Here is a 13,511-nt window from a genome sequence, read left to right on the forward strand (position 1 = left end):
CATTGTCTGTCAAAACAACCTCATATCTTCTTTTAGCTTCACTGATTTTCTTCTTGAGATTTTTATTGTTTTTTTTAATATTCTTCAAGTACCTCATTTTCTCCATGTTGCCTATAAACTTCTTTTGAACTCGATCCCCAAATATCCTTCAAAAACTAAAGTTCCTTATGCCTTCTAACTTTGCCTTTAATCCAGACAGTAACATACAAACTCCGTACTCTCAATATTTCATCTTTGAAGGTTCTCCACTTACCTCTCACATCTTTGCCCGTAAATATTCTAGATCCTCTCTCATTTCTTCAAAATTGGCCTTACTCAAATTTAAAATCTCAACCCAAGGACCAGATCTTTCCTTCTCCATAATTAACTTGAAACTAATGGCATGATCACTGGTCCCAGAATGTCCTCCTACTCATACTTCTTTCATCTGTCCTGTCTCATTCCCTAATTGGAGATCAAGTATTTCACTCTCTCTTGATGATACCTCTATATATATTGCCAGGCCTGCAACCAAGTTTCACCAATGGCTACAGTGTCAGAATTTACCATGCCAATCCATGCTCTAAGCTCATCTTCCTTTCCTACAATACTCCTTGCATTGAAATAGATGCACCTGAGAATATTCCCACCACATTCAACCTGTTGACTTCTAACAGTGCATGTAATTTTAATGTAATTTTTCCCTCCACCACTCCTCTACCTGCTTTGCCTCTCTCATTCCTGTCCCCCGGTAAATCTAGTTTAAACACATCAAAGCAGCACTAGCAAACCTTCCTACAAGGATATTAGCCCCTTTCAGTTCAAATGCAAACAGTCCTGTCAAAACAGGTTCCACCTTCCCTGGAAGAGAGGGCAATGATCCAGAAACCTGAAACCTTCCCTCCTATTCCAAGTCTTTAGCCACACATTAAGTGGCATTATTTCAGATTTCAGTTTTATTGTCAGAGTATATACATGACATCCATATAACCCTGAGATTCCCTTTTCCTGCAGGCACAGCAGAATTACCATTAATTGGTAGTGCAAAAAAATAAACTGTACACAGCATAAACATGTAAATAAACAAAAAATTGTAAATGCATGACAAATGTATCCTCCTATTTCTAGCGTCATTAGCACTTAGCGTGGGTAGCAATCCTGAGATCACTACCCTGAAGGCCCTGTCCTTCACTTGCGCCTAATTCCCTGAACTCTCCTTGGAGGACCTCTGCACCATTTCTACCCACGTCGTTAGTCTCGACACGGACCATGACATCTGGCTGCTCACCTTTCCTCCTGAGAGTGCCGTGAACTCAATCTAAGATATCTTGGCCCCTGGGACCAGGGAGACAACGTACCATCCGGGATGCGATCTCTTCCACAGAACCTCTTATCTGTCCCCCTAACTATGGAATCCTTTATCACTACAGTTTGCCTCTTCTCCTCCCTTCTCTTTACAGCCACAGGACCAGACTCTGTGTCAGAGACCTGATCTCTGTGGCCTATCCCTGGTAGTACTCACCCCCCCCCCCAACTGTATCCAAAATGCTATACAGTACTTGTTATTGAGGGGGATAGCCACAGGTGTACCATGAACTGCCTGCCTGTTCCCTTTCTCTCCCCTGACTGTCACCCATTTACCCTCATCCTGTCTCCTAGATGTGATAGTGTCCCTGTAACTCCTGTCTATCACCCCCTCTGCCTCTGGAATCATCCAGAGTTCATCCAACACTAGCCTTAGTTCTTTAACTCGGCTTGTCAGGAGCTCCAGCTGGGTGTACTTCTTGCAGACAAAGTTGTCAGGGATATTTCTGGCTTCTCAGATGACCTACATTTTGCAAGAGGAGCATTCCACTGCCTTGGCGGCCATTCCTAGTGCCTATGACTACCTGCTGAACCCTTTTTGTTCCCCCAATAGGGTGGCCCTTTCTGATTCAACTCTGACTATTCCTCACCTCCTACCTGTTCTCGACGAAGCCTGTTGAACTAAACTTTACCACTCTGACTCAACCCACTCCAATTATGACCACTCCCTCCTTTGTCTTCAACAGTTGAATTGATTGTCCAATCAACTGCTATCTACTGAGTCTCTCCTTCATCAACCCCTTGGTCTTCAACCGTTGAACTCGATTTCCCAATCAACTGCTATGTGCCTGGAAGCAGAGGAGGTTGGGGAGGTCTTAAATTAATACTTTGCTTCAGTATTCACCAAAGAAAAAGTCCTTGATGAGAGTGAGGTCAGAATAGGACAGACTTGTGTGCTGAACAATGTTAAGATTAGGGAAGAGGAAGTATTTTATCTTCTTAAAAACATTAAGATTGATGTCTCTGGGGCTGAATGCAATATACCCTAGGTTTCTGTGAGAATGGAGGGAAGAGATAGCTAGGGAATTGGCCTAATCTTTCAGCCCCCCCCCCCCCACCCCACCTTGGCCACATTAGAAGTATCAGAGGATTGGAGAATGGCAAATGTGGTCCCCTTGTTTTAAAAAGGCAATATGGAGAATCTTGTAAATTATTGACTGGTGAGTCTTACGTCAATGCTGTGCAAATTATTGGAAAGGATTCATAAAGACAGGGTTTAAAAACATTTGGAGAAGTGCAGTCCAATCAAGGATAGTCAGCATGGCTTTGAGAAGACAAGGTTGTGCCTCTCAAGCCTAATTGAGTTTTTTGAGGTGGTAACAAAAGAAATTGATGTAGGCAAGGCAGTAGATATAGTCTATATGGATTTTAGTAATGTATTTGATAAGGTCCCCCATGAGCCACTCGTCTGGAAAGCTTTAATTCTGTTGGTCAACATTAAGACTATAATTAATACTGTGATAGTGGGGGGGGGGGGGGGCAAAAGTAATGATCATATAGAACTATAAGGCATGGAATAGGCCCTTTGCCCCAACTTGTAGTTGCTAGCCAAGATTGGTTTGTATCCTTCTAAATCCTTTTTATTCGTATACCTGTCCAAATGTCAGTTGAAATCCCAAATTGTACCTGCACCTATAGCATCCTCTGGCTGCTTTTTCTAGATATGGATTACTCTCTAATTTAAGAACTTGTTGCTCAGGTCTCTTTCAAATCTTTCCCATCTTAACCTTAACCCAAGGCACTATAGTTATAAAATCATCAACAGTGGGAATAAGAGTGTGAACATTCACTTTATCTATGCCCTTCATGATTTTTCTAAACCTGTATATAGTCACCCCTCAGCTTCCTTTGCTTCAGGGAATAGAGCCGCAGACTATCTAGGCTCTCCTTATAACTCAAATCTTACATTCCCAGTGTATCTCTTGCCGGCTTAATGGTTCCTATTGGTGGACGATAAGAACTACATGTTGTAATTCAAGTAGTGCAATCTCATAAATGACTTGTGCAGCTGTATCATGATGTTCTAATGTTGGTACTCAATCATTGAGTGTAGCATCTGAATAAAAAATGCAACATAAATATCAAATAGATACATATCATTCAAAATTAATAGCTGGCCAGTTAAAATGGATGCCAAGGGAAACAGGGTGGAGATAGCTGCAAATGTGATCATTATCTTTCAAGTCTTCTTACATGCTGGAGATATACCAGCAGTAGATAATGCTCAAGTGGAGAGCCGGTGAGTTCTCTGACCCTGGAAACCAAATGACTTGGTACTAATGTACTGCAGATGCATGGAACTAATTGGTTGGAACTTCTTTGCAGTTTTATTGAGCATTGGGAGAATGACAACCCTGATGAATACAGGTACTTGAGTTCACATCATTTGCATTATTAACAGAAATGAAGCTAAATCTCACTTGGAAAAATGCAAATTATTAAGAGACACCTGCATGAATTTGATAAAGCAAATTGTTTTTAATAAGATAGATTAAATTCATCCAGCTGTTTTGAAGGTTTTTCAAGATGGTTGCCAACCAAAGTTCTTTGATTCTCCAAAGGAAGCTATAGCATTTGCTCAAGAGCTGCCAATTACTCAGTTTCAACAGAGACATAGTCCGCCGCGATCTCTAAGGAGACATGAGATGGAAGAAAAGAGCCGTGCTCCAAGAAGGAATGGTTGTAATGGTGACTCGGCAGTTGGAGCTGATTAAAAGAGTTGTCCTTTTTTTCTCTAATGTTTTTTTTTTTAAAGAGATATTAAATAATGATGATGTTAGTTTAAGATGAAGTGAGAGTTGAGGGAGAGAACTGGATAGGCACTATTTCCTGAAAGCCATCTGCTACGTGTGAGTTATCTCACACCCATTTTTTTTGGGAGTTACCACATTGCGCGATTTAGACGGAAGGGGGTATTTTTAACCTCCTACCCATTTTTTTCCTTTTTTTTTGTATTATTAGATTAAAGAGTGAAGGTTTTTTTTGTTTAAATATTTTAAAAAAGCATAAGAAAGTATTTGATTGTTTAAAAAACTAAAAATTGATGTTTTTTTTTTGTAAAGTTTATTCAGTAGATAAGGAATATCTGAAATTTAAATGTGAATGGGATGGATAAGTTTTTTTTTAATATATTTTTTCTTTAACTTTAAGGTGAAAGGAGTGGTAATTCTGGTGTATATTATTTTGCTATTTTAGTTATAGAACGAAGGGAATAATGGTGAAAGTTATAAATTGAATTGTACAATTCTTAATGAGGCTTGAATTTTGTGTGTGGTTTATGCTCCTTTTGTTGAAGTTATAGATTTCGTTGTAGATGTGTTTTTATTATTTGGATATCTGAATTTTAACGTAATGATTGGGGATATTTAAATGCGGTATTGGAGATTTTATTGGATAACTATTTAAGAGTAAAAGGGAAAAATAATGGAAGAGAACTAAAATTGAATTGTACAATGCTTAATGAGGTTTGAATTTTGTTTTAAGATGGTGGTTTATGTGACTAATATGATGATAGATGTGAAGTTAGTTGATATTTGGTGAAAGTTTATCTCTATAGAGAAAGTTGTTTTTTCATCTTTTTTTTCATGCTACAATTTTTTTTTAAGAATTGATTATTGTTTAAGAATTTTTGATAGATAATGTTACTATCTTTACTAATTTTTTATATTAAGTTTGAGTTAAATATATGTTTCATCTTAACTCCGTTTTTTAAATATATGCATTTAAGTTTGATTTAAATATGTTTTTTAAGTCTGATATCTTAGTATTAATTACTTTTCTTTTTGTTAGTATTTTAATCGGTTATGTTTTTTTTGTAAGTGGGTTTTTTTCTCACATATATTATTAACTTTATTAATTCTTCACTCTTTATTTTTTGGGGGAAAGGGGGGGTTGGACTAATTTGAGTTGGGTTATTAATGTGTAATATTATTGGGGAGGGTATAGTTTATTTAGATTACTGATATTGTATTGTAATTTTATTATTTTATTCTTAATTAAAAAAAAAATGTAATCCTATATGTTATTCATGTTCTAAAATTTTAAATAAAGATTAAAACAAAAGATAGATTAAATTCTTTGACAAAGAATGTACTGGGAATCATTCAAAGATATATTGCTGATGTTTCAGTCCTGAGCTCTTCTTCAAGGAATAAGCACAATACGTCAAATGTAGGAAATCTCAGAAAGTCTCAGAATTTGAAGTGGCTTGGGGAAGAATCAAGACCAACAAAAGGTGTTAATTGAATACAGTATAGGATGATGTAAGAATTCATCATGTTTGTGCAAAAGGAAATAGAAGGCTCACAGACTTAGGACAATAAAAGTGCAGGAATTGGTCCAAATGGGGAAATAGTTGATAAATATGGGTTCCAGATTTTTTTGACAAATGTGTATTATGAATTCTGAACCATGGTTTCAGATTTCAGATTTATTGTCAGAGTACAATCATGAGATCACATACAACCCTGAGATTTTTTTTTTTGTTTTGTAGGTGAGGCAGAATCACCACTATTGCTGGTGCCACAATATACATGTAAATAAATAAATAAAAATTGTAACAGATAATGACTATAAATAAATGACTGTGCAAGACACAGAATTCTTTTTTAAAAATCAATAAAATGAGCAAGTAAGAGTTCTTAAATGAGACCCTAATTGATTTTATTGTTGAGGAGACTGATGGTGGAGGGTAGCAGCTGTTCCTGAACCTGGTGGTGTGAGTCTTATGGCACTTATACCTTTTACCAGATGGCAGATTTTTTTTGACAGAAATGTATTATGGGTTCTGGACAATGGTTTTTCATGTAACATGCAAAGGTCCTGGATTTTGAAATTTGCAAATGATTAATAATTGATTATTTTCAGTAAATAAGAATTATAGTCATTTTAAACTTGGAATGAAAAACTAATGAAATTTCCAGACAGTCCCATATCCTTCTAAACATTGCTATCTGTATCCCTGTCAAAATGTTCTTTGAACATCAGAGTTGTCCTTTGAACCCACTCCTACATTTTCACCTGGCAGCTTGTTCCAGATATGGACCACCCTCTGAGTTAAAAGGTTTGTGCTCAGGTCTGTCCAATATTGCTCCCCTCTCACGTTAAACCTATGCCTTTTATTAGCCTAACTAATTTCTCCTTATTACTCAAGATCTTTAGTCCTGAGAACATTTTGGTGAATATTTTCTGCACCCCCTCCAATTTAATGTGGTCAGAAGGTCAGAACTACACACTTTGGTCTCACCAGTTCCTTATTTAGATGAATCTTGAGATGACAACTATTGTACTCAGTACCCTACCCATTGAAGGTTAGCATGTCAAATGTCTTTTTGACCACTTTATCCACCTGACTTGCCGCTTTCAACAAAATATGTACCTGCTCCTCTTGGTCTCTCCACCCTACACTTCTCCCCAGTGTGCTGCCATTTACTGTGTAAGTCCCGTCCTGCTTTGACTTACCAAAGTGCAAATCTTCACCCTCTTCAGAGTTTAATTCCATTTGTCACTCCTTGGCCCACCTTCCCAAATGATCTTGATGCAGTTGTAAACTTAAATATCCTTCCTCATTCTCCATTATACCACCAATTTTATGTAATCTTCAAATTTACTCATGATGTTAACTACATTGCCATCAAATCATTAATATAAATTACAAACGATGGTGGGCACACAACAGACACCTGTGGCACACTATTGAACACAGGCCCCCAATCAGGGAAATGTCCCTGCAGTACTACCCTCTGAGTGAAAGTAAATTTTGAATTCAATAAGCCAATTCTCCAAACCCTCCCCCCCCCACCCCACCACCCCCAGTGTTGTGCTCTCTCCAATAAGGCCCTCAATATATTGGACATACTTGAGATCTCTTGGACACAGTTAACAAATTCCACCCCATCCAAGCACTTTGTAATATGGGTGCCACAGTCAATGCTCGACAATACTATCCTATTATCCATACAGCTATCTGCAATTTTCCTATACATCTGCTCTTCCAAGTCTTGTTGGCAATTGGGGCCTATTATACAGGCACATCAAAATGATCTTTCCTTTCTGGTTTCTAGCATCTACTCATATTTCTTTATTGGACTGTTCCCCAAGAATACTAACCCAGAGAAACAATGATAAATCATTACAAATCTTTGATCTACTTTACATAAGAAAATGATGTGATATCTACACTCATTTATGGGCGGCACAGCTGGTCTAGTGGTTAGCAGAATGCCATTACAGTGCCAGTGATCGGGTCCAGGGTTCGAATCTCACGCTGCCTGTAAGGAATTCATACATTCTCTCCATGTATATGTGAGTTTTCCTTGGGGGTTCTGGTTTATTCCCATTGTTCAAAACATACTGGGGGTTGTAGGTTAATTGGGTGTAAATTGGGTGGCATGGGCTCATGGGCCAAAATGGCTTGCTATGTCTAAATTTTAATTTTTATAATGTAAAATTTAATTTAAATCTTTAAATTTAATTGTGACTCGAGTATTTTGTAACTAGAGAATGTTTTGCCATCTATTCAATAGAGATCTGGTGCAGCAACAACAGCAATGATTTTCAACAATCCCTACTGATCAGTTGGTTTGTCTACTTCCTGCATCTATATTATTTTTATCCAGATGCAAAGCTGGCTATTTTCAATGTTATCTCACTGCTGACAAGAATTTCAACAGGAATTCTTTTGGTTCTTTATTATAGCTCTGGAGTTAAATTTACATTAAAAATGAACAAGATATTTTGACAATTTTTAATGTTTTTTTTAGTTGAAATTGCTGCATTCAGAAACAAGAAATGGAGAGCAAGAGGAAAGTGCGTTTAAATGCTGCCTTGAACAGGGTAAGATAATATACCAATTGTTATATAAACAATTGCTAACATTGACCACAAAAATGGACATCTTGCAGCCTTGAGCATCCATTGGTATCAATGAAAATTAAACAATTCTGCATCGTTTGGTTTTATATTAAGAATGTATATGATAATGATATGTACAATGTACATATGCCCTCATTTTTTTTAAATGCTGCAGCTGAACAAGTACTTTGTAAAAAAAATGACAATATTATACTTATTTGAATTAAAAAGATACATTAAATACAAAATATAGATATATAATAAATATTCACAGTTATTGTGGGTGCAAAAAAATGTTAAAATGTAGATGCTGTCATCTGGGCATGCTGCACAGCAAGATATGAGCACATTTAAAACCAAATACAAATTTAACCTTAGCCTCAGCATCAATGAGGAATCATCTTTCATTTTCAGTTAAAATATGATTTAAAAACAGTAGTGCCAAGATAGGAAGAAATTTGCATAAAATATAGGTTCTCATTTGGCCTCAGCTTAAAAACTATGTGGACATAAGGAAAAAATTATATTCTGGTTGTCACAGAACTATCTCCCTACTGTCAGTAGACATTATATCAGATTACATTGGTACCTCTGTCTAAAGTTGCATTGCAATCAGGAGGGATCCATATGCATCAGTAAGGTGTGAATATTATTAAACTTGTTTCAAAAAAATATCGATATATGATTAAGTTATTTTCAGAATGAGATTTCAATATAAGATGAAAACAAATACAAGCACCTCACAAAAAAAAGCCAATACATGTTTGCCAAAATGCGCAACCAGCATCATATTTAACAGCAAGTTATTAAAAGCTGTCACAGTTCATACAATTACTATATGTATAACTCCTCTACCGGCATCACCTATGGCTCCTAGAACGCTTTCACCAGCGTTGTCTCCACTCCATCCTCAAAATTCATTGGAGCGACTTCATCTCCAACATCGAAGTACTCGAGATGGCAGAGGCCGACAGCATCTAATCCACGCTGCTCAAGATCCAACTGCGCTGGGTAGGTCACATCTCCAGAATGGAGGACCATCGCCTTCCCAAGATCGTGTTATATGGCGAGATCTCCACTGGCCACCGAGACAGAGGTGCACCAAAGAAGAGGTACAAGGACTGCCTAAAGAAATCTCTTGGTGCCTGCCACATTGACCACCGCCAGTGGGCTGATATCGCCTCAGAATGTGCATCTTGGCACCTCACAGTTCGGCGGGCAGCAACCTCCTTTGAAGAAGACCGCAGAGCCCACCTCACTGACAAAAGACAAAGGAGGAAAAACCCAACTCCAAACCCCAACCAACCATTTTTACCTTGCAACCGCTGCAACCGTGTCTGCCTGTCCCGCATCGGACTTGTCAGCCACAAACGAGCCTGCTGCTGACGTGGACATTACCCCTCCATGAATCTTTCTCCGCGAAGCCAAGCCAAAGAAAAGAACAAGCTTATAAGCAGTTGCCAAGGTAACAAAACAGAAGCATTTCCATTGTAACAAAATTATAATTTGTCATGAAAAAATAGGTTCACAGTTCTTGGACAGAGTGAAAAGTGCAAATTGAGAAGTTGAAATCTAAATTTAGAAAGGAAATGAAATACAGAACAGAAAGAATCACAATCTGTGAAGTGCAATAAAGAAAAGACCTCAAACTCTACAAGACGTTCCTTACAAAATGATTTGAGGAGATAAAGATCTAGATTAAATGTTGATCTGAGGTTGTGCTGTGCTATTTTAATTAAGTAGTGAAGAGAGACTCGGTTAATAAACTTTCAACTTCATACAACACTTCTTTGTTTGCCAATAATGATATTTAATTTTAAACACAATTTTAATAAATAGAATAGTTTCTCCCATGTGGCTTTAAACCATGTTGGCAGTCATTTAGGATCCAAGATGGAGAAAGGAGGACTGTAAAGGTGAAGGGCAGTTAAGAAGGCAAATGAAGTGAGTTCAAGCAGAACAAGATGGCGAAGGGCAAGCAGCGGAGTAAGACAGGTATACTTTGTTGTGTTTATTTTAATGCGAAGAGCCTGACGAGGAAAGCAAATGATTTCTGGGCATGGATAGGTACAGAATAATGCGATGGAATATAACTGTAATGGAGATGCAGTTGAAGGGAGACCAGAACAGACAGCTCAATACTCTGAGGTCGCAATAGTTTCAGGTGTGGTGGGAAAAGTAGAAAAATAGATGAGTGCGTGGGTTGCAAGTTAAATCAAAGAAGATACCAAAGTCATCTTAAGAAAGGTTATTGGCAGCAAATTACTGTGTGAAGCAGTGCATTTAGAAATCAGGAACTGGGAACTGGAAGATCAAAAATGTAGAGAGATTGCTGTGTGTAAATATAGCCAAGCTGATTTAAACTTCCCCATTAATAACTGGAAATGCCAAGGTTTCTTGGGATGAACTTTGTTGAGTGTGTCTCGGAGAACTTTCTTCAGCAACATGTGGATAGGCCTACTAGAGGAGACAATATTGAATCTTTTAATGGAGAATAAAGCTGGTTCAGTAACTGAGCTATTGCAAGGGGAACATTTGGGACCAGTGACCACAATGCTTTTAACTCTATATGGTCCTCAAGTTAGAATCCAAAACTAGGGAAGTACAACTTTGACATGATTAAGCAGCAGTTAGCAAAAGCTGACTTTTAGTGAGTCAGAGCCTGGCTGCTCAAGAGTATGACAAACAAGGAATTCAAAAGTCCAGAGAGGGATGGGAAACAGATCTGAATATTGTAATTGATTGGCAAATATGTGCAGACTTATGTAAGTTATAGATTAGTTCAATATTATTTATTGCATCAGTTATATCTTTCACCATGAAAATTGAATAGATTGAAATCAGATTTATTGGACCAATGGTTTAGGTTTGGTGAAGATGTAATAACCTTGTTGCATTCTACTTCGTCTTATCCTAAAGTATGCCTTTTGAGCAGATATACAAATTTTTTTGGAACAAATTACAGGAACTGTTTTACCGCAAAGTCGGAATTTATATTTATTAGTAAATATTGAAGGTACAAAAACTAAATTAAAACTATCAATATACCAATGAGAATTTGTCAAATTAGTGTTGGAAGAGGCAAGGAAATGTATTGTAGTCACTTGGAAATCAGACATATCTCTAGGTATGCCCAAATGGTATGCAGAAATCCAAAGTTGTATCGCTTTGGAAAAAAATACATCGTAGCTTGAAAAACAAATACACTATGTTTTTGAAAGTTTTGCACCAGTATGCTCAAATGTTAGGGTTTAATTTGTAATAATGTCCTCTCTATTCCTCTAGACCTGCAAGTTTCTCCTGTTACAAGCCCAAAGGACCCCAAAACCCAGCAGCAATAGATATTCACCATGACAAGTAGTTATTTAAACAAAAGTTGTTTTTAATTATCTTTAAATATGAAAACAGAATCAAACTTTAAATTATCATGATTAACTTAACTAACCCAGCTTTACCGCCTTCTAATTCTAAGCACACATGTATGTAATGTGTGTGTAAATTTAAGAAAAGTTCTTTGGTTCACAGTTCAATCTCACTTCTTATTCTTCCATGTTCACTGGTTGCAGGCAATTCTTATACTGTGCACAGAATTTAACCTGTATAAAGTTCACCAGGCTTTGGTGCTCGAAAGGTAAATAGTTACCGCTCAGGAAGGTTCTTGCTGGTTTGGAGAGAGAGATGTGAGGTTCAAGGATTTACACAACTAAGGTACCACCATTAGTCACTTCAATGTCTTGCTGATGAAACTTGCCCCATCAGGGTTCTCCAGATGATAACCTCTTTCTTTCAGGCTATCATAGAGTTGCTTTCTGTTCCACTTATTCCAAGAAAACCATCAGTCAGATAGCACTTCCAGTCATCCACCACTCTGGAGCTTCTGTTTCAGTTTCAACAAGCTTCTCCTGGCTTGTTATAGTTTTCTGTGTCACATACACTCCCTTCTGTCTCTCTCTCTCTCTGAGATTCTAAACTGCCAGCAACATGTCCCTCTCTCTCACTTGCAAAACTCCTGACCGTTTCCAGCAAACAATAGAAGTCAGTCTTCTGGTCCATCAGTTGTTTTAGGTAAACAATAACCTCTCAATAAGTTCTGAGTGAGAATTTTTCAGAGAGGTCAAAAAGGTCCAAAACATACAACCTGGTTCTGCTTGTTCTTCCAAGACAATAGTCCATTCATTCCATGATGTCATTTCAATCAGCACCTACTTGTGAAATGTGCTTAGCATTCTCCATTCTGTAAAGTCACTGAATATGAATTCTTCAGTATTTAAATTAAGATCTGCTTTAAAGTGTGTGCATGTATGTAACGCACTCTAATTTTACCAATTTATCTCCCAAAAACATTCGCAAATATTCCATCACACTCCTCTGAATTGTAATGAAGAATTCTTCTATATATGTATTAGACAACATTACTCCGAGCAATCCTAAAAATGTATTTTCTTCTTCTTTTCTTTATGTTTATATAGCTATATTATATCTTTTATGTTAACTATTTTGTGGGAGGGAGTTTTTGGGGTAGGGGTGGATACTGTAATGTATATAACTTTTTTTCTGGAACTTGCATAATTATAGCAATTTTGATGACGTATGGAAATTTTAAATAATTTTTTTATATAAGTGTAATAATAAAGGTTCAAGATGAACATATTCCCAGTAGGATAAAGGAAAGGAATAGCAGGGGAAAGGAAACCTGGTGAGTAAGATATTATAAAGATACAGATCAGAAAGAAATTTAGTGGCATATATCAGATACAAGCAGTCAGGTTTGAGAAAATCTCGTGAGGTGTATACGGAATGTAAGCATTGTGAAGGGCTATGAGGTTATGAAATGGCTTTTGTAGATAATATAAACGAGAATATATAGGAGTTGAAATAAACCATTCAGTCCATCAAATCTCCCTACCATTTAATCATAATGAGCTTCTCTACATAACCTTTTATGCCCTGGTTAATCAGAACCTATCAATCTCTGCATTAAATACCCCCAATGACCTGGTCTTCACAATCTCCTGTGGCATTCCATAGATTTACCACCCTTTGCCTAAGGAAATTCCTCTGCCTCTCTATTTAAGATTTATAAATATATTTTATAAGTATATTCAGAACAAAAAGAGTCACGAGGTAAATTAATAATTCCTCTTTCAGATTGGGGTAGTTTATATGCAGTGCCAGAGAAGATGGGGACGATCTTGAATTAATATATTGTCAATATGCTTACTGTTGGGGAGGATAAGCAGGAGTTGAGCATAATAAAAGATAGTGCAGCACTTGTCTGCATTAGTAGTGGAGAAGTTGGCTGTCTTAGATCATAT

At 37.1% G+C, this 13,511-nt stretch overlaps 1 long non-coding RNA gene across 3 annotated transcripts in view; it reads left to right on the plus strand.

The window, feature by feature from the left end:
* The first annotated feature begins 2,072 nt into the window (after window positions 1–2,072).
* The window catches only part of LOC138739945 (uncharacterized), a 107,380-nt gene continuing 95,941 nt past the window's right edge, over window positions 2,073–13,511 (plus strand). For all 3 annotated transcript variants that reach the window (XR_011342594.1, XR_011342593.1, XR_011342595.1), the window contains exons 1-3: window positions 2,073–2,147; window positions 3,670–3,711; window positions 8,106–8,178. This is a non-coding gene — a long non-coding RNA (uncharacterized lncRNA). The remainder of the gene's footprint in view (window positions 2,148–3,669; window positions 3,712–8,105; window positions 8,179–13,511) is intronic.

Source organism: Narcine bancroftii, chromosome 7 (assembly GCF_036971445.1).
Source record: "Narcine bancroftii isolate sNarBan1 chromosome 7, sNarBan1.hap1, whole genome shotgun sequence".
In the NCBI taxonomy this organism is placed as follows: domain Eukaryota; kingdom Metazoa; phylum Chordata; class Chondrichthyes; order Torpediniformes; family Narcinidae; genus Narcine; species Narcine bancroftii.